This window comes from Sceloporus occidentalis, unplaced genomic scaffold (assembly GCF_023333645.1).
Source record: "Sceloporus occidentalis isolate IW3139 unplaced genomic scaffold, rSceOcc1.0.p SCAF_3, whole genome shotgun sequence".
In the NCBI taxonomy this organism is placed as follows: domain Eukaryota; kingdom Metazoa; phylum Chordata; class Lepidosauria; order Squamata; family Phrynosomatidae; genus Sceloporus; species Sceloporus occidentalis.
Window position 1 is genome coordinate 33490346 of NW_028316983.1, and position 22399 is coordinate 33512744.

Genomic DNA, 22399 nt, shown 5'->3' on the forward strand with positions numbered 1-22399 from the left:
CAACTTCTGACAATCTTTGCCTCACTGAAGACCACGTCATGATTAATGTGTTCATGATGAAAAGCATTGGGACTGAAAATGATTTGCAGCTCAATCATTAAAACAGCATAAATCATAGTAATTGATTGGTTAATTAATTATAACTATAATCTGGGTGTCAAATGTTTGCAGAGGAATTCATTGGCCATTTAACATTTTTAAGACATACTTAACTGGTTTAACATGTTTATCAAATATGCCAGTATGGTCTTATATGATGCCTCCCCTTCAACTATGTGGAAATTCTGTTGTAGAAGGAGTTCTAACTAATTACTGCAAGTGTAAGTTATGTGTGTGCTTCAGCCACAATTAACAACTTCAGCCTGAATTCCTGTATCATGAAAGGTAGCAGAAATGTTCTTCAGGTGGAAATTAGTTACACTATCCAGGTCTCACTGTTTAGCTCAGTGATTTTCAAACTCTGGCCTTCCAGGTGTTTTGGACTTCACCTCCCAGAATTCCAGATAATTAGCCAGGACGGCTGAGGCTTCTGAGAGCTCAAGTCCACAACACTTGGAGAACCAGAGTTTGGGAATCACTGGTTTAACTGCTGCAGCCCACACTCCATGGTGATTTAGTGGTTGGTAGAGAGAAAGACAGATTGGAAAAGTGTTGTGCTATGCCCCCATAGCCAAACACAGAATGATTGCATCATCTGCTAGATCTGCCACAGTCATCCAGAGGTCTCAACAGATGGAGTCATTGGCACGTTACAGACCGCCCAAAACGGGCGGTCTTGCGCCGCTGCCGGTTGCTCCGCGAGGAAGCTGCAGCAGCCAATCTGCACGGCTCTCTTGCCGAGCAAAAAGAAGCCCCAAAATGGCGCTTCTTCCTGCACCCTGGAAGAGCCACCACAAGGCATGAGGTGCGCACTCGCAGTGCCACTTCCGGTGTGTGATGTCCGGACGCTGTGCGTCTGCGACGTTAAAATGGCAGCGCCCATCTGTATACGGCACCGCCATTTTGATGTAGTCATTACGCACGAGGGGCAAGGCGCATCAGGAAGCGCCGCCCCTCGCGCATAAGGACGGTGCCCAATAGGGCCCGTCCGGAATGCGCCTACGTTTGTTATCTGACTATGGGGACATAGCCAGACATTTATCTGATTCCTCTGGGTTTCTATCAGCTACTGAATAGCCAGGAAGTTGGGGCTGTGGCATATAAACTGTGAGTCAGCAGGGACATTTAGAGAGAGGAAGAGAATTCTAACCGCCACAATAACCCAAAGAAATCATATGCACTCTCATGTTGGACTTATGCTTGCATTTGCCATTATCCATATTTATAGCAGCCACACATAGTGTCCCTCTATAGTTTTATTCCTCCATAAAATCTAGTTCTTTAATTCTAATCTTTTAACACTTAATTCTCCCCATGAGTTTGGATTTTTCTTTCTCTGTCTCTTTATACACACACACACACACACAGTGCCAAAGAAATGCCAAAAAGCTGCTGCCACCACGCAGCAAGGGTGGCTTTTTGCCAATTCTGAAAGGAGTGGCAAAGCAGTGGATCAGAGCACAGCATGCAGATACTACAGCCCTGGTCTGGTGCTCATTCTGGAATGTCACCAAGTGGCTGTTTACGCAGCACCCCACTGTGCTGCCCACTGCTACTGCCACTGCTGTGAGACATTCCCTCTGAAGGGAGAAACAAGGCACCTAGCATCGATCATATGCCAGGGTGCCTCTTTGTGACCTCAGCAGCACTGGTGTCAGGCAGCACCAGTGGGACACTGTTTAAATAGCCACTCAGAGTTCCTCCAGTGTTCTCCAGACTTTCAGGGAAAATCTGGAACAAGAGGTATTTTTAAAAATTCTGATTTAATACAAGGATGGTCCAGATTCACTACAAAACTGCCCTCATGTCATGAAGACAGTCTGCAATATGAATCAGGCCTTTGGCTCTGCATCTGAAGACAGGAAGACACGAGTGTAAGGGGAAACCAAGTCATTTAGCCAATGTAAACATATCCCCTGTTAGAAATTTTGAGAATTTTATATTTGGGCCAATCTTTAGGGCTTTCGGGTCAGCTGCAATACCTTTCCTAAAATCTCAGAGCCAAAATGTGAGGCCATGAGGTACATCCTTATGATGTGTACATCCTGGTGGTGTTGCAAAGGTGGCCAAAACATGATTTGTTCCAGCAGTTGTGAGTTTAGAGGGTCAGGGAGGGCTATTTAGAATACTCTTCTAGGGAGCTTTAGTGTCTACAGAGCCTAGGATTCTATAGGAAGTGCCATGTCAATTAAAGCTGGATCATAGTGTTATAACTGTACAGTGTGAAAGAGCCCTGAAGAAGGACAATTCCCTGAAACTTCAGCCGCTACCTGGAGAGCTGTTAAATTTACACAATCTCTGACAAGTGATTCTCAAGGCCCAGAAGGCTTCCAGAGAACTGGAGCATGTCCCTTGCCCAAATAGATTTTTGTTTGAATTGGTTCAACAAAGGGTGAGGGAGCAGTCATCTGTTACAGTAGTCATCTTCTGATCATGTTGAGGTGAAAGCAAAGAAAGGAGAAGGCCCCTTTCAAAGTGACAGCCAAAACCGCAAAAAGACTATTGAAGTTTTCTTGCACAAGATGAGAAACTAGCAATTTGATTAGGGAGCAGGAGTACCAAAGCTCCATTGTGATATACCCATCCCTATCTCTTTTCTCCTCCACCCCCACTGCCTCTCCCCTTCTTATTTTCACCTCAACTGTCAGCTGTTTTGAAAATGGGCTGGCAGTCATGGAGAGGGAGAGTATCCAGTTCAGTCTGGTTCCTGGCTCAGGGAAACATTTTATTGGATTTGTTACTCTTTGATGCTGATTAAGCCCATGGGGTAGAAAAAGCAAAAGAGAGGAGGAGGTGGGGGGAAGGGAACATTGCAGTTTCCCTGTGGCTGCAATGTTTTTAATTTATTATTAACCATCTCTCATGTGTTATCTGACAGGATGTGAGAGGAAAGCAGAGCCTGTGTTTCTCATTTTTCCAAGGGCAGATAGCGTTGTCGCAGCTCTTCACCAAAATCAAAGTCCATACGTCATCTCAGGAGTTAACTTTGTAGCTGCTAATTTATAACAAATAGATTATTACAGAATTAGTTCCATAGGACTTGGAGGGTCAAATGGTTACAAAGCCAGGATTACACAATGGAAACTTTAATAATAGCCTGGGAGCTTGGGGTTGAATCCAAATCGGGGAGTTGAACGAATTAAATGGAATGTTACAAAAGAGCCCATGGAATCACCCCCTTCATCTTCCAATTAGATTGTCTCTCTGTGAACTGCTCAACAGCTTTAAAGCCAAATGCATCTGATTTTAACTACCATGTTGGATTTCAGAGTTCTGAATGCTGAACGTTAAAAATAAAAACAAAAATAATGACCTCAGAGGATTTACTTAAATTCAATCTGGACAATGAAGAAATAGAAATAGTCAAAGGTTCCCCACATCACTGACTAGAATGGAGATTGCAGTCAAGAAATCAAAAGAAGATTAGGACTGGGAAGTACAGCTATGAAAAACTAGACAAAATCTAGGCACGGTACAGACCGCCAAAAAGCAGCGTACCACCATGTACACATTCCCTAAACCTAATACATGCCGGTGGTGGCATAATGGCGGAGCCCTGTGTACATGGGTGCCACCATTATGACATCACGGCCATGCCATGTCCAAACGGCATGGCGCAGGCATGACATCTTCACGCCATTAGGGCAGCCTGGGCATGGCGTGCAAAGGAGCTCCAAAACGGAGCTCCTTCTTTGGGTGTGCCTCTTTCCTGCAGCCACCAAACGGCTGCGGGGACACCAGGGAGAAAGGGGCTGTCTCCCCTGCTCTGGCTCCCAGGGTGTCCTGGGGCATGAAGCCACAAGGGCACCCCTTTTTCAGGCCACAGGCAAGCGGCATTTTGCCAGTTCTCTGTGGCCTGGAGAAGCGCTGGGTTGGGGCCTCTGGGCTGCCGGTATGGCTGCCCTGGCCCCAATCCTCCGGGGAAGAAAATGAAAGTTTGCTATTTTGTTAGTAGTGGATCAGCTCAAGTGGCTTGGGCCCGAGTTACATGCAGGAATGCCTCCAGTTCTGGGCACCACAATTTAAAAAGGATGTTGAGAAACTGGAGCATGTCCAAAGGAGGATGACAATAATGGTGAAGGGTCTAGAAACCATGCCTTATGAGGCACGCCTTAGGGAGCTGGGGATGTTTAGCCTTGAGAAGAGAAGGTTAAGAGGTGATATGATATCCCTGTTTAAATACTTGAAGGGATGTCATAATGAGGAGGAAGCAAGCTTCTTTTCTGCTGCTCCAAAGTCTAGGACCTGGAGCAATGGATGCAAGCTACAGGAACAGAGATTCCACCTGAACATTAGGAGGAACTTCCTGACAGTAAAGGCTGTTCGACAGTGGAACAAACTCCCATGGAGTGTAGTGGAATCTCCTTCCTTAGAGGTTTTTAAACAGAGGCTGGATGGCCATCTGTCGGGGATGCTTTGATTGAGATTTCCTGCATGGTAGGGGTTTGGACTGGATGGCCCTTGCAGTCTCTTCCAACTCTATGATTCTATGGTTCTATGATTCTATGTACTATTTGTAATATGTAATATGTAGTATGATATGTAATATGTAATATTATGACTTAATTATTTGGACTATGTAATATGATTAAAATATCTATTGCATTTGTATGCTGCCCCGGCTTCCACATAATATGAATTACACAAATAAGTGGTGGTGCCAGGCAGGCCAAGTATCACACAGAGCACTATCTTGGAAAAAAATAGGGAATGCACATAGACTTACTGTAGGAGTGATGCTTAGGAAGGGGGCAGAAAGTGTTGTTACACATATCCAACATTCATTGCTTGAGATAACTGCCTCATTCTGAATAACAGTATGACCTGCCCTAAATATCACCCATAGCACTTATTCACCTTATATAGAGTCTAAAATACATCTGACATTGAGGTAGATAGTTTGTCTGTATGGTTGCCGTTGTTTTTAATATCTGGTACTTGTGCAAATTCTGCACATGTATATGTATCTTTTCTTCTGTCTACCTGTCCATCTACCTGTTCTTGTTGCTACATCTGATGCTGATGCTGCTATAGTTAATTATAGAGAGTAACACACAGGAAAATTCTATCTTCTAGTTTCTTCATGTTCTCATTCCCTATCCATTCAGTTCAGTATAATTTATGAGATCCCTTCAAATGTGGGGGATAGGGTGCATGTGTGTTACAAGGTATTGTACAAATGAAAATATGCTACCACTCATATTTCTTAATTCCTTTGAACAATGGCATGACCCCAACCTTGGTCTTTAGTCATATTCCTTTAAAACAATTCCATATCTCTTTGGACAAAACCCTTTACACCACAGATTGGACTTTTTAATCTTAGTGCTAAAAATAAATTGTTTGTAAATTGTTTTATAAATTATGTATCAGAAGAGACCTCATAATCTAACAATTTCTACCACCATACTCTATAAACGTTTAATGGATTTCTTTTATTTTTAATGCATGGAGAGGAAAGATGGGGAAGTGGTTTTCTTTCTTTCTTTCTTTCTTTCTTTCTTTCTTTCTTTCTTTCTCTTTTTTTCTTTGTAACATAAGATATCCCATGGTTTAAGCTGGGGGAAAGACTAGCTTTTCTGAAATGTTTGGGACTCATTGTGCATGCATTAGGAGGATCCATAAATGGAGTGCATAATGGCTGTGCCTCATTATTAGTGCAATAGTCAGTAACCAAGTGATTATTGGTGTCACATGTTTTGCTAAACAATAGCTGGACTGCCACCCCTCGTCACTGGGATTAAACACAACCTGGGTTGACAAACTGTGCTGGAGAAAAGTCATTTTACAAGAGAGGCATTCCCGTCCTTGTGAAGATTTCATTTGTTATTCATTATAATAGTGTGGATCCTAATGAATTCATTTGGTATTCATGTGGATGTCATATGGATTTCCAGAGATGTTCCACTGTAATTTAGCATGGGTTAATGGATACCTCTATTAAAGTGTTATTGAAAGTTTGACATTCAGATAACCCAGTCTAAAATCAGACAAACTTATATATGAAGGCTGAAAGGGAAAGGGGAAGAGGGGGAGAAACCCAAGTACATTTGCAAAAGTCAAGTGTGACAAGCCAATTCAAGGATTTTTTTTTTAATTCTATCTGAAGGGACAGTTTTATCACATCTTCTGTTAGTATGCCTTATACTATTCCTCATATGTCTGTCATCGTAACTCCACTGTTAACTATTTCAGTGTAGATCCATGCATACAAATGAACAATTGTGATGAACTACTCATGTGAATAATTAAAGATATTGGGCTGGATCCAGGGTAGTGTTTTACAGAGCACTGACTGTGATGGGAAAGGCAGAGCAAAGATTCTTATTTCCTCTGAAGCCACCATTGCATCCTGAAAAGGTACTTTCACAAGAAAATCCTACCTGTCTTAAAAAAATGTTCAGAATTATTGGGGGTTCTGCTGTAGCATCTTCAGATGCAATGCAGGAAGTGTAGGAAAAAGAGGAAATTGATGAAAATCCCCTTACTATTCTAGTTTTCTAACCATTGGATTCTGGCCTCATGCTAAATGGAAAGCCCCTTTCTGTGAATTGAATAACCAATCAATTAAACTAGATCCTTTTGGAAATTATCTTCTCTGTAACTCTTTTTTGGAGTCCTTGCTACCATGTTAAAAAACATGCAAGCTAGGAGTTGATTTGCACCTTTCTATTTCCCATAATTCCTTCCTTTCTCCTGTAATTCCCTCCCCCAACATTACATATAATTCATAGCATCATAGAATTGTAGAGTTGTAACAGCCCTCAGGGGGCCATCCAGTCTAACCCCGCGCCATGCAGGAAAACACAATCAAAGCACTCCTGACAGATGACCATCCAGCCTCTATTTAAAAATTGCCCCCAAAAAGGAGACTTCACCACACTCCAAGGCAATGTATTCCACTGTAAACTAGCTCTAATGTTGAGATATAATCTCTTTTCCTGTAGGGAAATTATTTTTGAATGTCCCCTCACAGTTTTTATAAATATGGTGCAAACTGAATAAAGAAGTGCTATTTGTGTAAAAGATTGAAACTGATCAGTAATCTCACTCATTTGGGGTTACTGATTATATGGATGGCTATACATGTCCATGCTTAGACCTCCCTTCTAGAAATATATGTCCACACAGGTACACAGCATGGTAGGGGCATAATGCAAGCATCACTGGAGGTGGGTACATGGTGAATATACAAGGCAAAGGTGTAACAAATAGGGCTTCTCTTTGTAAAGGCAGCAGTAGTATTTGATGAGATCTCCAGTCTGCTTTAAATCTTTAAAAAACCTTAAGAAGAAGGGCAGGGGCCCTGAAGTTGCCAACCAACAGAACACACCTGGACAAAAGACCGAACAGATACAAAGCACATCTTGTCACACTCTTCACCATGATGAAAATGCTTTTTTGTTTTTAAATTCAAGTAATTATTTTAAGAGAGCCAACGTGGTGTAGTGGTTTAGTACTGGATTAGGGTTTTATCCCCCAACCAGGCTTGGAAATCCACTGAGTGGGAAAGTAACACTGCCACAGCCTCAGAGGGAAGCAAAAGGCAAATTCCCCTCTGAACAAATCATGCCAATAAAACCCTGTGATAGGGCTGCCTTAGAGTCATCAGATGACAGAAACAATTTGAAGGCACATAACAATAAACAACAACAACTATCCATATACATTTCCATGTGCAAAATTGATGCAAATATATATCCTCTTCTTTGGTCATGAATTTTCTCTTTTGTGGAAATGCATAAATGGCATTCTGTTTGTCTTAATCTCTGAATTTCCCCATGCCTTTGTTGTTGTTGTTGCTGCTGTTGCTGTTGTTGTTGTTTTTATAAAGAGGAATAAAATCTCTCATCTGGAAATTCAAAGAAATGCCACATTAGTCTGTATCACCTATACTGTACAATGTGATTTTGTAGCACCCTTAATTGAGAGAGAATGGTTTGTAGCATAGACTTTCCTTATTCAGTTGTTTCTTTTCCCAATCTCCTTTTTGTTGTTGTTGTTGTTTTAGGAATGCTACTTAGAAGTCCAAAATGGAATGTCCAGGGAAACCAAAGTGTTCTGCAACCAGTTGTTTGCACACAGTATTCCTATTTCTAATGTCCAATTTATGTCCATTTATTCTCTGGCATATATGTGATGTACATGTGGCAACAAGTCCCTCAGTAATAATACCATGAAACACGTAGAGCCATGTAATCTGTGTTGAAAAGCCACATTTCCATTTTCTCTGGGAAAAAATGAAACTCTATAGAATCAATGAATTTTTCTCCTGCATTTTTGGGACACAGTTAAGCTAGTCTCATGCTCCTGTGGTATGGCTGTTTCCACAGTTAAGTAAGATTTTAAATGGAAGAAAACAGACAGAGACAAAGAATTACCACACAAACCTTTAAAAAATTAAGAAAATATATATCATGCAGAAGCTACGTGATGATGCGGTTTGCTACCAAGGATTATTAGCCAATTCTGTGTCAAGACCTTTGGTGTCTTGGTGAGTAATGTTGTTCTCCAATAGTCACTGCCGTAAAAGCTTAATACTACCTCATCATGGATTCTCTGTGTAAGTACCCACAAATAAAAGCCTAGCCTAAATAAAATACAGCACGTGCTGTTAGTGTTATTAAAAAAAGTCTCCAAAGTCCAATTCTTAACATAAATAGCAACATTTGCATCCTATAGCTGTACCTACCAGCAGTGAGGTCAACATCCTATATACTTTTAGGTCAATATTCTATATTTTTTAGTATAGCATATATATAGGCCTAGATCCAAAAGTTGCATAAATGATTGCACATCAAACATGGCCTTTAGCTTATCCATTACACAGTGGATGCACAGTCAGTTATCTCCTTGCCCACTAAGTCAGAAGAGAGGAGACTCTGTGTATGTGTGTGTGTGTAGAATGATTAGATGTATTAGAAAACCCACTTACACATCCTCTGAGAAACTATAGCTGCTTGAACAACTGTTTTTTTCATGAGCATAGTGCTCCAGCAAGAATTCATCCAAAGAATAGTGTGTATACATGCACACACAAATCTAGTGTAACAAAAGAACATGGGATATTGTCTTATGGTAAATTAGATCCTTTGTCATTTAGCTTTAACACTGTTGACTCTGATAGTCATGGATGTCCAAGGTTCCTTAAAGATTCATAGATATGGTAGTCTTGGACTTAATTCGGGACTTTCCATGCAAAGCTCCCCACTGAAGTACACTTTCTTCACAAATTCACAACAATTCCTCCACAATTATACCAGCCCAGGAGTTTAGGAATCTTATATTGATTTATGCCATTAGTCCACCTAGCACAATTGTTAACACTGACTGAAAGAAACTCTCTGGGGGTTTTGGTAGGTGTTTTTGGCAGACCTACCATGGTGATTCTGGAAACTTAAATCATTTGTTTAAAAACTTTGTTCTCTACCACTGAGTTAAAGCAACTCCTCCTTAATAAAGTATGTTGTTGCTATGATTTTACTGGAACAGCTATCTTTCTCTGGTCGTGATCATGTTTATTCCTTATTGTCAGATTGTAAGGACCATGAGACTAAAATAAGGAGTTCATCTTGTGGTTTTGAAATCCTCCATACTTCACATTTGTAACTAATCACATGAAGACATCCCAGTGAGACAGTAGTCAATTCTTGCAAGATGTCATAATTTAGGACTTTTTTGACAAATAAATAAATTAAATATGCAGAACCATTTTTTTAAAAATAGAAAATCATGCCTTCTGCCCAGGAAAAACACTGTATATATTTTTGCACAGAAAACATATTTTCAGCACAGAAAAGGAACTGTGCAGAAATCTTTGTGTTCTCATCCAGCACAGCAAATACAGTAGAAATTAGTTTTTCTAGCCTGAGATGATTTACAATTACATACTTGTATGAGACCTAATGTATGATTATGCTTATTTTAATACAAAGAATAAATACTTTAGGATCAGTACCTTGGCTCTTGAAATACACTGAATATGAAGAAATGGTAGTTCAGATCTGCTAGTGTGTTTGTTAATCATGTAAGAAGGAAGCACAGAGACAAAAATGCAGCATTTAACTGCTTGACAGTGATTGGAAGCTATTAATCTAAATCAGGTGTTGGCAACCTGCGGCCCACGGGCCGCATCCGGCCCGCGAAGCCTCTAGGACTGGCCCGTGCTCGCCCCTGCCGCCGATTGCGCCGCCGATTGGCGCCGCTCCGGCCGCCATTTTGTTTTTTAAAATGGCGGCGCCCCTCTAGGAGGCCCGGGGCGCTTGCTGCAGCCCTGTTGCAGGGCTGCAGGGCCGCGCCAGCCCTCCGAATGGGCTCCGCCCTCCTCCCTTCTCTCTCTGCCCTTCGCCCTCCTGGCTCCGTTTTCCTAGCTCTGCCCTCCTCTCTCCACCTCTCTCTATGAATAGAAGAGTGTGGAGGGGAGGGAAAGGAGGAGGCAGCAGAGAAAAGGAAAGCGAAAGTAAGAGAGCCAGCCAGCCAGCCAGCCGGAGCGAGCCACTGAAGAGGTTGGTTGGTGCATGTATTTTCCTCTGCTTGGTGACTGTGATTTACTCTCCCTTGGTATCTTTGCAAACCCCCCCCCCCTCCCATGCTCCTTTGGGCATGCTTTGATTCTGATTTCCTGCATGGCAGGGGGTTGGACTGGATGGCCCTAGTGGTCTCTTCCAACTCTATGATTCTATGTTTCTCCTATGCTTTGTGACTCCCTTACTATCTTTGCAACCCCCCCCCCCCATGCTCCTTTGGGCATGCTTTGATTCTGATTTCCTGCATGGCAGGGGGTTGGACTGGATGGCCCTAGTGGTCTCTTCCAACTCTATGATTCTATGTTTCTCCTATGCTTTGTGACTCCCTTACTGTCTTTGCAACCCCCCCCCCCCATGCTCCTTTGGGCATGCTTTGATTCTGATTTCCTGCATGGCAGGGGTTTGGATTGGATGGCCCTTGGGGTCTCTTCCAACTCTATGGCTCTATGAGGAGAGAGGGAGAGAGAGAAAGGGTGGGAGGGTGGGAGTGAGAGGGAGGGAGGAAGGGAGAGAAAGAGAGGGAAGAGAGAGAGAGAGAGAGAGAACCACAGCCACTGAGCCAGGTGAGAGGTTTGTTCATTGGGGGAGGGGGGTTATACTACCTGTGCCTTTGTGTTTTGAGATAGTGGCATGCATTTTTTGCTGTTTTGTGGCCTTGCCTAGTAGCTTCCATCCTTGCAAATATTGCTATTATTATTGTTGTTATCCCTTGGTATTCTCTTTGCAAAATCCTCCCACATGGACTTGCTTGCACTTTTCTGGGTTCAGACAGTGGCATGCATTTTTTGCTGTTTTGTGGCCTTGCCTAGTAGCTTCCATCCTTGCAAATACTGCTATTATTATTGTTGTTATCCCTTGGTATTCTCTTTGCAAGATCCCCCCACATGGACTTGCTTGCACTTTTCTGGGTTGAGACAGTGGCATGCATTTTTTGCTGTTTTGTGGCCTTGCCTAGTCGCTTCTTGCAAATATTGTTATTATTATGCGGCTCCACCCCCGGAGGGTGGACACTCCACCCCTGACATGTGGCCCCGCCTCCAGATAGTGGAAGCTCCGCCCTGGCATGCAGCTCTGCCCCAGAGGGTGGAAGCTCCACCCCCGTGTACAGCTCCGCCCCCGGAGGGTGGAAGCTCCACCCCCGGCTTCGGCCCCCCAGTTGTCTGAGGGACAGCAACCCGGCCCCCGGCTCAAAAAGGTTGCCTACCCCTGATCTAAATTATAGTGGAAACAGTGGATGGCTTGTTTTTCACATTGGGATTTGCACCCACAACCTGATGTGTTGGAATAACTCTGCATGTAGCACTAGTCTTTGCATGTGAATTCTCATCCAGATAGATACATGGAGAGAGAAGCCTGCTTGTGCACATACCTTGATTGACATGCTTGTTTTTAGTGAATTGCATGGTCACAGTTTCATATCCACTTCATTCTCTGTGTTGACTGTACATATCCTTCAAGTTGGATGGAGCAAGCACAGCACTGCCTTGTTCTCAACAGGAGATACTGTCTTTCATTATTATTATTATTATTATTATTATTATTATTATTCCCTGGAGCAGCTCATGTTCACTGGGTATTAAGAAGGGTTTCTAGATCAAAATGTGTTTATTAAATGAAGACTTTTAAAGGAGTGAATTTAGCTGAAGCAGGACTCTGTGCCTCCTTGGGGTAGCAAAAATGCTCAGCTGTGGGTTTCATATGTTAAAAGTGTTCACAAAAATCTGTCAGGCACTGAAAAACAACGGACAGCAAAATGTAGTGCTTCATCCAACATGCCATACATAGAATATGCACTGCTGGCATACTGGAGTCATATTTGCCAGCAGGCCAAGAGTGAATCATCCGTAGAAAAATAATTATGTACCAAGGCTTGGATCCTGAAAGGATTCAGAAGGAAAATTGGATACTTAGGAAAGGTTCAATGTTCAGTGCTCTTCTCACACACATTTTCCATCATCCTTCCCATACCACAGTTCTTACCAATTATAGGGAAATCCACCAACCCTCAGGAAATAGAGGGAGGAGTGTTGGACAGTAATCTTCTGCTTTCCTAATATTTTGCTTTTCAGAAGCCACCAGAATATATATGCCTAATAATGCATCGGCACATTAAAGGCTGTGTAGCTGTGACATTAAGCATAATACTTGTGCATTGTATTAGTGCTTCATACACTTATTTGTATGTCAGCTTTTAAGAGAAAATCTTCATTTGGTGGATTAAACTGTAGAAGATTTCAAAATATAATACAAATAAAAGCCTAAAAGAAAAAAATGTGGCAGAATGAAAATAGTTATAAAAACAGATTACTTACTGGAAGAATGGACTTATTAAAAATATGAACCAGTTAAAAGTAAACAGCATGATGAAAAAAACAAAAACAAAACCAATATCCTTTCTGGCAAATTTTATACTGGGGACAATTTAATTTAAGAGAATACAACCTGAATGAAGTGCATTGTTATGTTTTTTTTTTTAAATGGACAGGCTTGAGACCATATGTGAGCACAGAGTACTGGAGCTTGGACTTTTGACTGAAAAAGTTGTCTCCTGTGCCTCAGGCCAGTTTGGCCCTCACAGGTGCCACCTCTGAGTTAGATATTAAGATGCATGTTTCTATGGGTTTTTCAAGTAATCTGATCCCATACTTCTTAGAGTTTGAGACACTAAACTTAGAACTTTCAACTGGTTCAGAAAATCACAGTTATTATGAATTCTGGTCACCTGGCCAATTTAGGATTTTTTAGTCTTGTTCAAGAACTGTAGAATGTCACTGGTTCTGGGGCTTTACAATACATTTACTACTACAATAAAGGCTTAATAATCATGGAACACATATAATTTGGAAGCAGATAACATGTTTATTCCATTGTAACAAACTTATTTAAACCAATTCAATTTGCAATCTGGAAAACATTTGTGTTTCAAAACCCACACTTTTCAGAAATTCAGATTTGTGCATTTTCAGACATTCAAGTTGCAGCTTACAGTTTAAAGTATATAACATGTATATCAAAGAAAAGTATGCCCCTAAAATGTATTTGGGGAAAGCATGCTGAAAAAGTATGCAGAAACATTCATACTATATTATTTTAAAAAAATGTTTGCAAAATGTGCACATGGGAGGAGAAGGACATACAAAAAGTATATGTAAGAAAAACAGGTAAAACCACATACAGTTCATCTTGTGGAAATATTTAGGGCCAAATTCACAAATTAATGCAGAATACAAGCCTAAATGGACTTACTGTTGGGAAAATAACTGACAATATATGTCTGTTGCAAAGAAAAATGATGTAAAGGTTTTATGCATTTTTTATTTTTATTTAATTGTACGTGGGTGATTAGCTATCTGCATGAAGATTAACACCACAGGAAATGGCTCTATGATGGCTGTGATATCTTTAGTGAAGTACATAGTTGCCTGCCTCGTGGATATAACTGCTCTTTTTTGTGAGATTTAGCTGATTTGTGCAACATTTGATATGGTGTAAGATTATACAGATCTTTCAATATTGTACAGGCAAGGAACAGAAAGAACTACTTTGAGTTCATGAACTTTATTCCTTTCTCCATTTATTTGCCATAACTTGTGAAAGAGCATACATGTGTACAAGTGATACCATGCTATTGGCAGGTGACCTGATTAAATTGACAAAATGCATGACTATACAGTGGGCCTTCCACATTCACTGGGGTTAGAGGTACAGGATCACCATGAATATATATCACCTTCCAGAGCCTTCCAGAACAGTCCGGCCAGAGAGAGGAGAAGGAGAGGAGCTGCTTGGCAGCCATTTTGAGACCGTGTGCTTGAGACCGTGTGCTCGTTGCTGAAGGGGCGGAGCTTCTGTGAGTCACATCTGTGAGTCACAAGGGGGCGGAGCTAGCAGACTAGCTTTATATATCACCTTCCAGAGCCTTCCAGAACAGACCGGCCAGAGAGAGGAGAAGGAGAGGAGCTGCTTGGAAGCCATTTTGAGACCGTGTGCTTGAGACCGTGTGCTCGTTGCTGAAGGGGCGGACTTTTTCATTTTCTTTAACTCAACAACTCTGCTCAAGTGGCATCAGGTTAGAAACAGATATTGAAACAGAACCTTCCCTTTAAGTGTAAGATAGCAGCCATTACTTACCTTTAAAGTAGTATTCCCAGTAGATTGACTGTTATATTTATTACTAAAGACTTTGCAGTATGGACAATGAGGGATCAGCCGCAGTCACCTGCAACTCTTGTGGGATGTTTCTCTTCTTGCCTACAGAAGTGGAGAACTTCACATGCACCAAGTGCAAGTTGGTAGCACTCTTGGAGGAGAAAGTGCAGCAGCTGGAGTCCAGAGTAGCTATACTTCAGCATATTAGGGAACAAGAGGATTTCCTGGACACAATAGAACTAACCATCTTGGATGAGTACCACGCAGAGGAAGATGCTAGGGTGGAAGAGGTCACTTGCCAAACAGAGGAGGCAGACAGCTGGAGGAATGTCACAAAGAGAAGTAAGCCAAGAAGGAATTGTTCAGGGAGCTTGCAGCTAGAGAATCCATTCGAAGCTCTTTCCCTTATCAAGGAGGATGAAGAAGAGCAGCATGGACAGACTTCGGGGACAGAGCAGGGGAGCCTGAGAGTCCCACCCGAGGGAACAGTCGCTGCTAAGCCTCGGAGGAGGCGTGTGGTCGTAGTGGGGGACTCCTTGCTGAGGGGTACAGAAGCAGTGATTTGTAGGCCTGACAAGATGTCTCGAGAGGTGTGTTGTCTTCCAGGTGCAAAGATCTGTGATGTGACAGAGAGGCTGACAAGACTGGTCAAGCCTACTGACCAATACCCCTTCCTTTTGGTCCACGTGGGAACTAATGATACTGCGAGACACAGCATTCAGAACATCAAAAGGGATTACGAGGCGCTTGGTAGGAAGCTGAAAGGAATGGATGTACAGGTTGTCATCTCGTCTCTTCTGCCAGTTGAAGGGCATGGTCCAGGAAGGGAGAGGAAAATAGCAGATGTGAACAACTGGCTTCGCAGATGGTGCCGCCGAGAAGGATTTGGATTCTTCGATCATGGGCTGCGGTTCCATGAGGAGGGACTTCTTGCAACAGACAGGTTGCATCTCACGCCAGTTGGAAGAAATGTTTTTGCCAACAGTCTCAAGAACTTGATCAGGAGAGCTTTAAACTGAGTTCCGAGGGGAAGGGAGACAATATTAAGGAAGGCGAAAGGGATGGCGAAAATAGTCAAACTGACATATAGGAAACAAGGCAAACAGTGCAAGGACCCAGCAGTGGGAGGCAAAAAAACTTGCACAGGCAGCAAGTAAAAGGGAACCATGGTCTGCGATGTCTCTACACTAATGCACAAAGCATGGGAAATAAGCAAGACGAACTCGAACTCCTAGTACAACAAAGCAAATATGATATAATAGGCATCACTGAAACCTGGTGGGATGAGTCTCATATTGGAATGTGGAAATAGAGGGGTATAACCTTTTTAAGAGAAATAGGCCAAACAGGAAAGGAGGAGGAATAGCACTATATGTCAGAGATACTAACACCAGTGAAGAGATCCAGGACATCAATACTGGCAGCCAGGTGGAGAGCATGTGGATAAAAATTAAAGGGGAGGGAAACAACAAGGATATTATTGTGGGAGTCTACTACAGACCCCCAAGTCAGACTGAGGAATTGGATGATATCCTTCTAGAACAGATGACCACACAGTCAGAAAAGAGAGATGTAGTAGTGATGGGCGACTTCAACTACCCTGATATTTGCTGGAAGTCAAACTCAGCAAAATCCTCAAGGTCTAGCAAATTCCTCACTTGCCTGGAAGACAATTTCATGGTCCAAAAGGTGGAAGAGGCAACAAGGGGGTCAGCTATTTTAGATCTGATCCTAACCAACAAGGATGACTTGGTTAATGGGGTGCAAGTGGTGGGATCATTAGGTGGAAGTGACCATGTTCTCCTGGAGTTTGTAATACAGTGGAAAGGGGAAGCCAGGCAGAGTCAAACACGCATCCTAGACTTTAGGAGAGCGGATTTCAGTAAACTTAGAGAAGTATTGAGGGCGATTCCATGGTCAGAAATACTAAAAGATAAAGGAGTTCAGGACGGATGGGAATTTCTCAAAAGGGAGATACTGAAGGCACAATTTCAAACAGTTCCAGTGAGAAAGAAAAGCGGGAGGTGTCTCAAGAAACCAGGATGGATGACTAAGGAACTTTCAACCGAGCTAAGTTTGAAACGGAACATGTATAAGAAATGGAAAAAGGGGGAAATCACGAAAAAGGAATTCAAAGAAATAGCAGGCATGTGTAGGGGTAAAGTCAGAAAAGCTAAAGCGCAGAATGAACTCAGGCTTGCTAGAGAGGTTAAGAACAATAAAAAGGGCTTTTTTGGATATGTCCGCAGCAAGAGGAAGAAGAAGGAAACATTAGGGCCACTGCGTGGAGAAGATGACAAAATGCTAACAGGAGACAGAGAAAAGGCAGAATTACTCAACACCTTCTTTGCCTCAGTCTTCTCAGAAAAGGCAAAGGGTGCTCAACCTGAGGATAATGGAGCAGAGGACAGAATAGGGGAATTTCAGCACAGAATAAGTAAAGAGATAGTAGAGGAACACCTTGTTAATCTAAATGAATTTAAGTCTCCAGGACCAGATGAACTCCATCCAAGGGTATTAAAAGAACTGGCAAATGTAATATCGGAGCCATTGGCAATAATCTTTGAAAACTCCTGGAGAACAGGAGAAATCCCAGCAGACTGGAGGAGGGCAAACGTTGTCCCCATCTTCAAAAAGGGGAAAAAAAGACGATCCCAACAATTATCGTCCAGTTAGTCTGACATCAATACCAGGAAAGATTCTGGAGCAGATAATTAAACAAAGAGTCTGTGAACATCTAGAAGGCAATGCCATAATCACAAAAAGTCAACATGGGTTTCAGAGAAACAAGTCATGCCAGACAAATCTAATCTCTTTCTTTGATAAAATTACCAGCTTGGTAGATGAAGGGAATGCTGTGGATATAGTATATCTAGATTTCAGTAAGGCCTTTGACAAGGTTTCCCATGACATTCTTGCAAACAAGCTTGTAAAATGTGGGCTAGACAAAGTAACTGTTAAATGGATCTGTAATTGGTTGACCGGCTGAACCCAAAGGGTGCTCAACAATGGCTCCTTTTCATCCTGGAGAGAAGTGACCAGTGGGGTCCCACAGGGCTCTGTCCTGGGCCCAGTGCTATTCAACATCTTTATCAATGACCTGGATGACAGATTTGGGAGCATACTTATCAAATTTGCAGATGACACCAAATTAGGGGGAATAGCTAATACCCCAGAGGACAGGATCAAGATTCAAAATGACCTGAATAGACTAGAAAGCTGGGCCAAAGCTAACAAAATGAAATTCAACACAGAGAAATGTAAGGTATTGCACTTAGGGCGGAAAAATAAAATGCACAGATATAGGATGGGTGACACCTGGCTGAATGAAACTACGTGTGAAAGGGATCTAGGAGTCCAAGTAGACCACAAGTTGAACATGAGTGAACAGTGTGATGCGGCAGCTAAAAAGGCCAATGCTATTTTAGGCTGCATCAATAGAAGTATAGTGTCTAGATCAAGAGAAGTAATAGTGCCACTGTATTCTGCTTTGGTCAGGCCCCACCTAGAATATTGTGTCCAGTTCTGGGCGCCACAATTCAGAAAGGACATTGAGAAACTGGAGCATGTCCAGAGGAGGGCGACAAAAATGGTGAAGGGTCTGGAAACCATGCCCTATGAGGAACGACTTAGGGAGCTGTGGATGTTTAGCCTGGAGAAAAGAAGGTTAAGAGGTGATATGATAGCCCTGTTTAAATATTTGAAAGGATGTCATATTGAGGAGGGAGCAAGCTTGTTTTCTGCTGCTCCAGAGAACAGGACCCGGAACAATGGATGCAAGCTACAGGAAAAGAGATTCCACCTCAACATTAGGAGGAACTTCCTGACAGTAAGGGCTGTTCGACAGTGGAATGCACTTCCTCGGAAGGTGATAGAGTCTCCTTCCTTGGAGGTCTTTAAACAGAGGCTGGATGGCCATCTGTCAGGGATGCTTTGATTTGGATTTCCTGCTTGGCAGGGGGTTGGACTGGATGGCCCTAGTGGTCTCTTCCAACTCTACGATTCTATGATTCTATGATTCTATGATTCTATGATTCTATGAAAGGGGGAAATCCACAAATAAAAAAAACCACTATTTTACCTGAGAGAACACCTCCCTAGAAATATCTAAGCAACTCAAGTCTGTGGTCAACATCTGCCAGAAATTGACCCAGTACCAAGAGAAGAGTTCTCTCTAGAAATCTCCTCCAGTTTGACCTCTGGTAGACACTGAACACAGAGTCATGTTGGCGGACCTGGAGATTCCTAGAGAGATCAGAATCAAATCCATGAATAATTAAATCCACAAAAGAGGGCTGGCAAAACAGTCTATGCATGTGTATATAGGGTCGCCATAATCCTCCTTTTCCTGGACATGTTGTCATAGCAGTCAGTGGTTTGATTCAGTTGGTACACAAACATGTCCTCTTTCTTTGTTTTTGAAAATATGGAAACCCTATGTGTAGGTCTTGTATGAAAGAAGGTTGTATGAAAGAGGGTGGCAGGAGGGGACAAAACTTTGAGATACAATTCCATCCTACATACACATTCATTATATGTCAATACAAGACTTGTACATTCCTTATATCATATAGGAGTGCTGGTTGTTGATTCAACAGCAGTGACTAACATCAAATGGTTTCCTTAATAAGGCCAACATAATCTGTACAATATCACTAGTCACTGTGTTGCTCTGACACAATTCTTACTGTACCAATTTTGACTGCCTCAGAAAGTCAATAACACTAGCTGCCACACTGCAGAATTAATACAGTTTGACATTACTTTAATTGTCATGGCTCCATCCTATGGAAGCCTGGGATATGTAGTTTAGTGGCACCAAAACTCTGGCAAACTGCAATAATTCTGCAATGTAGATGCAACCTGAGTCTCTCAAAGCTTGTGTCATAAGGAAGCAAGCTCTCTGTCTGCTTTGGTGTTGTCCTGTTTGCCGCAAAACAAAATTCACTGAAAGTAACATGATGTTTGAATTTATTTATTTATTGGCAATTGGGGAAAGGTAACTGTGCCCCAGTTATAGCTACCTTTCCTATAAGTTATGACAAGAGAATAAAACATGATGTCACAGTGGTGATGCATTGGTAGAAATCAAACTGGAATGTTAGTGAACTTGAAAAACAAAAGCAAAATCAATGACCCAGATGTTTTGAACCTTTGCCAAGCCTACAAACTGGCCGATGAATGCATACATGACTCCTAAGAATGAACAAGGAACAGTCAATTAAACATGCCATTGTAATGTCACAGGCTGCTAAATTGTGTTGTGTACTTTAAAAGGATGGAAGAATGGATGTGACACAAGATATATATCCAGTCATCCAGACACACAGATGCTTTTTATTGGCTTTATTTTTTAAACACACAAAGCATAACACTGCATGGAGGCATGCAGAACAGATGCACACTGAGGTCAATCAAAGCCAAACTACTCAGTGCACAGCTTTAAAGCATCATGACACCAAACTCTGGGCTGATATATGAGAGATCATACTAGGTTGGCCTGTTGAACAGCTCTGTGAATGATGTGTGCTTGGGGGACAGAGTCAACTGGGCTATATATGAGGAGGGGGAAGAGCATCTTAGCAACAGTTCAGCCTGAAATTCCAACTCACATGTTTGACTGGTTTCCTAGAAACCAAAGGAGTGTGAAGTCAAATGGCAAGTCTAATGGTACAGTGATACATTTTGCTAATTGTTTTGGTCCACCTGGCAGGTGGGAAAGAATAGTGTTTTGTTTCCAAATATGACATTTTCCATTGATTAGAACAAGGATATGTTTGCCCCATAGTGTTCCAGTAATATATTCTGCACCTATTTCTGACAGCTCCTCATAGTATTTAAATCTAGATAGATAGTCCAAAGCCCCATTCACACTATGGGAATAAACAGGTGTGGAACTGATTTATTTCCTTGAAGTTCACACTTGCCCCAATTACACTCAATGCAGTTTGGGGGAGGGAGAGCTGAAAAGCCCACTTAAACCAGTGCATTTGATACTGGACCACTTAGCAGTTCTTTTTTAAAGAGTTGCAATGATCTGCATCTTCAGTAGTGTGACCATGCTAATGATTTGATTTGGATTACACTGCATCATTCCTGGACTTGGAGACACCTCCATTTTAAACTGATATGATGGCAAATGGGAACAGCAACAAAGTTAAAATGGCATGGAGAAATTCTATTATGGTAAACATAGTGGGAATACCGAACTGATTCGGAATCAGTTCTGAATTGGTGCAGAGATGCAAATCTCTTTGTTCAAAAAAGGAAGTGTGAATGACCCCCAAGAGATCCCAAACCCCCCCTGACATGATTTGAAATCCCCAAATCCAGCCATCTTGTGAGAGTGCTTCACCTTTACTGAGGAACAGGTGAAACAGAAGTCATTCTAGCTAGCTGCCAATGAATCAAACTTCTCTTTCTACTCGCCTCATTATATTTGAGCCTTGTTTGTGAAACTAAAGCAAAATAGCCTCAGGTCAAACTAATTAATTGTTGAAAGTCTGAATATCTAAGTTAGTAAACCACTGAAACAAATCTAGGATTTGAATAAATTTTGACTTACCATTCAATAGGTCCACTTTAGTTGGGACTATCATTTGAATTTAAGCTGGGGACTGGATCAAACAAATATACAATTGCAACTCCCATTATTCCTCATCATTGGTTATGTTAGTTAGGTCTGATTGAAGTTGTACTGCACAATCAACTCCAGGTTTGGCGTCTGTGTGTTTTCACACACAGACACACAGATGGGAATATGAACCTTGCCCCCCAATAATCGCTCTCCCCATACTAAGTTTTCCTTCAGTCCCAAACTTCTAGCATTTCAGTAAAGCTTCATATGAGCATTTAGAAAAACAATTTAGGCATTCAAATATAAGTTAGCAAGGAGAATGCAAAAACAGCAAATATAAGAATTCTAAATGTGAACAATATTTAGGGTCTTACTCTGTAATGCTAGGAATTTCACTCGGGAGAGAATTCCTATTGGGGGGCAATGTTCTGATTGCCCCCCCCCCTCAGAAGTTGCTGCACCCTTGTGTGTGTTTATGTTAGTATGCATACCACATGCATCATTACCTAAAAATATAGACATATATATGTGATCAGAATATGATTAGAAGTTTGAAGGGCTTCTATGGGGTTGTGATGGAACAGAAACCATGGTACCATAATATAATTTTTTAAAGACAGGATTTTTTGCCTTTTGCACTTGCTAAGTACATTTGTACATGCTCATAGTGTTTCAAACATTATAAATCAAATCTTTGTTTTCCAGAAGGTTTGTTTGCAAACTTCCAATGATGTGCTATGCTTGTTAATCATGTTACTAAAGTTAACCATATACTGAAGAGTTTCATATCTCTGATCTGAGCTGTACACTCAGTTCTGTATTCCTGCACACACACACACACACACATACACATTTTAAGAAACCTGAAAAGTTAGTGCTCTCCCTTTAAGATCCAAGCCCTTCTTGCTCTCCTGGCAGGTTTCCATTGGCAACTCCAGAATCCTGCACAAGGCTCTCAACACCTGATTAAATATTAATCCAGAGGTGGGGGCCTCCCTCTTTTATGATCCTTTCCTTGAAACCCCTATTAGTAAATCACAGTCCAGCA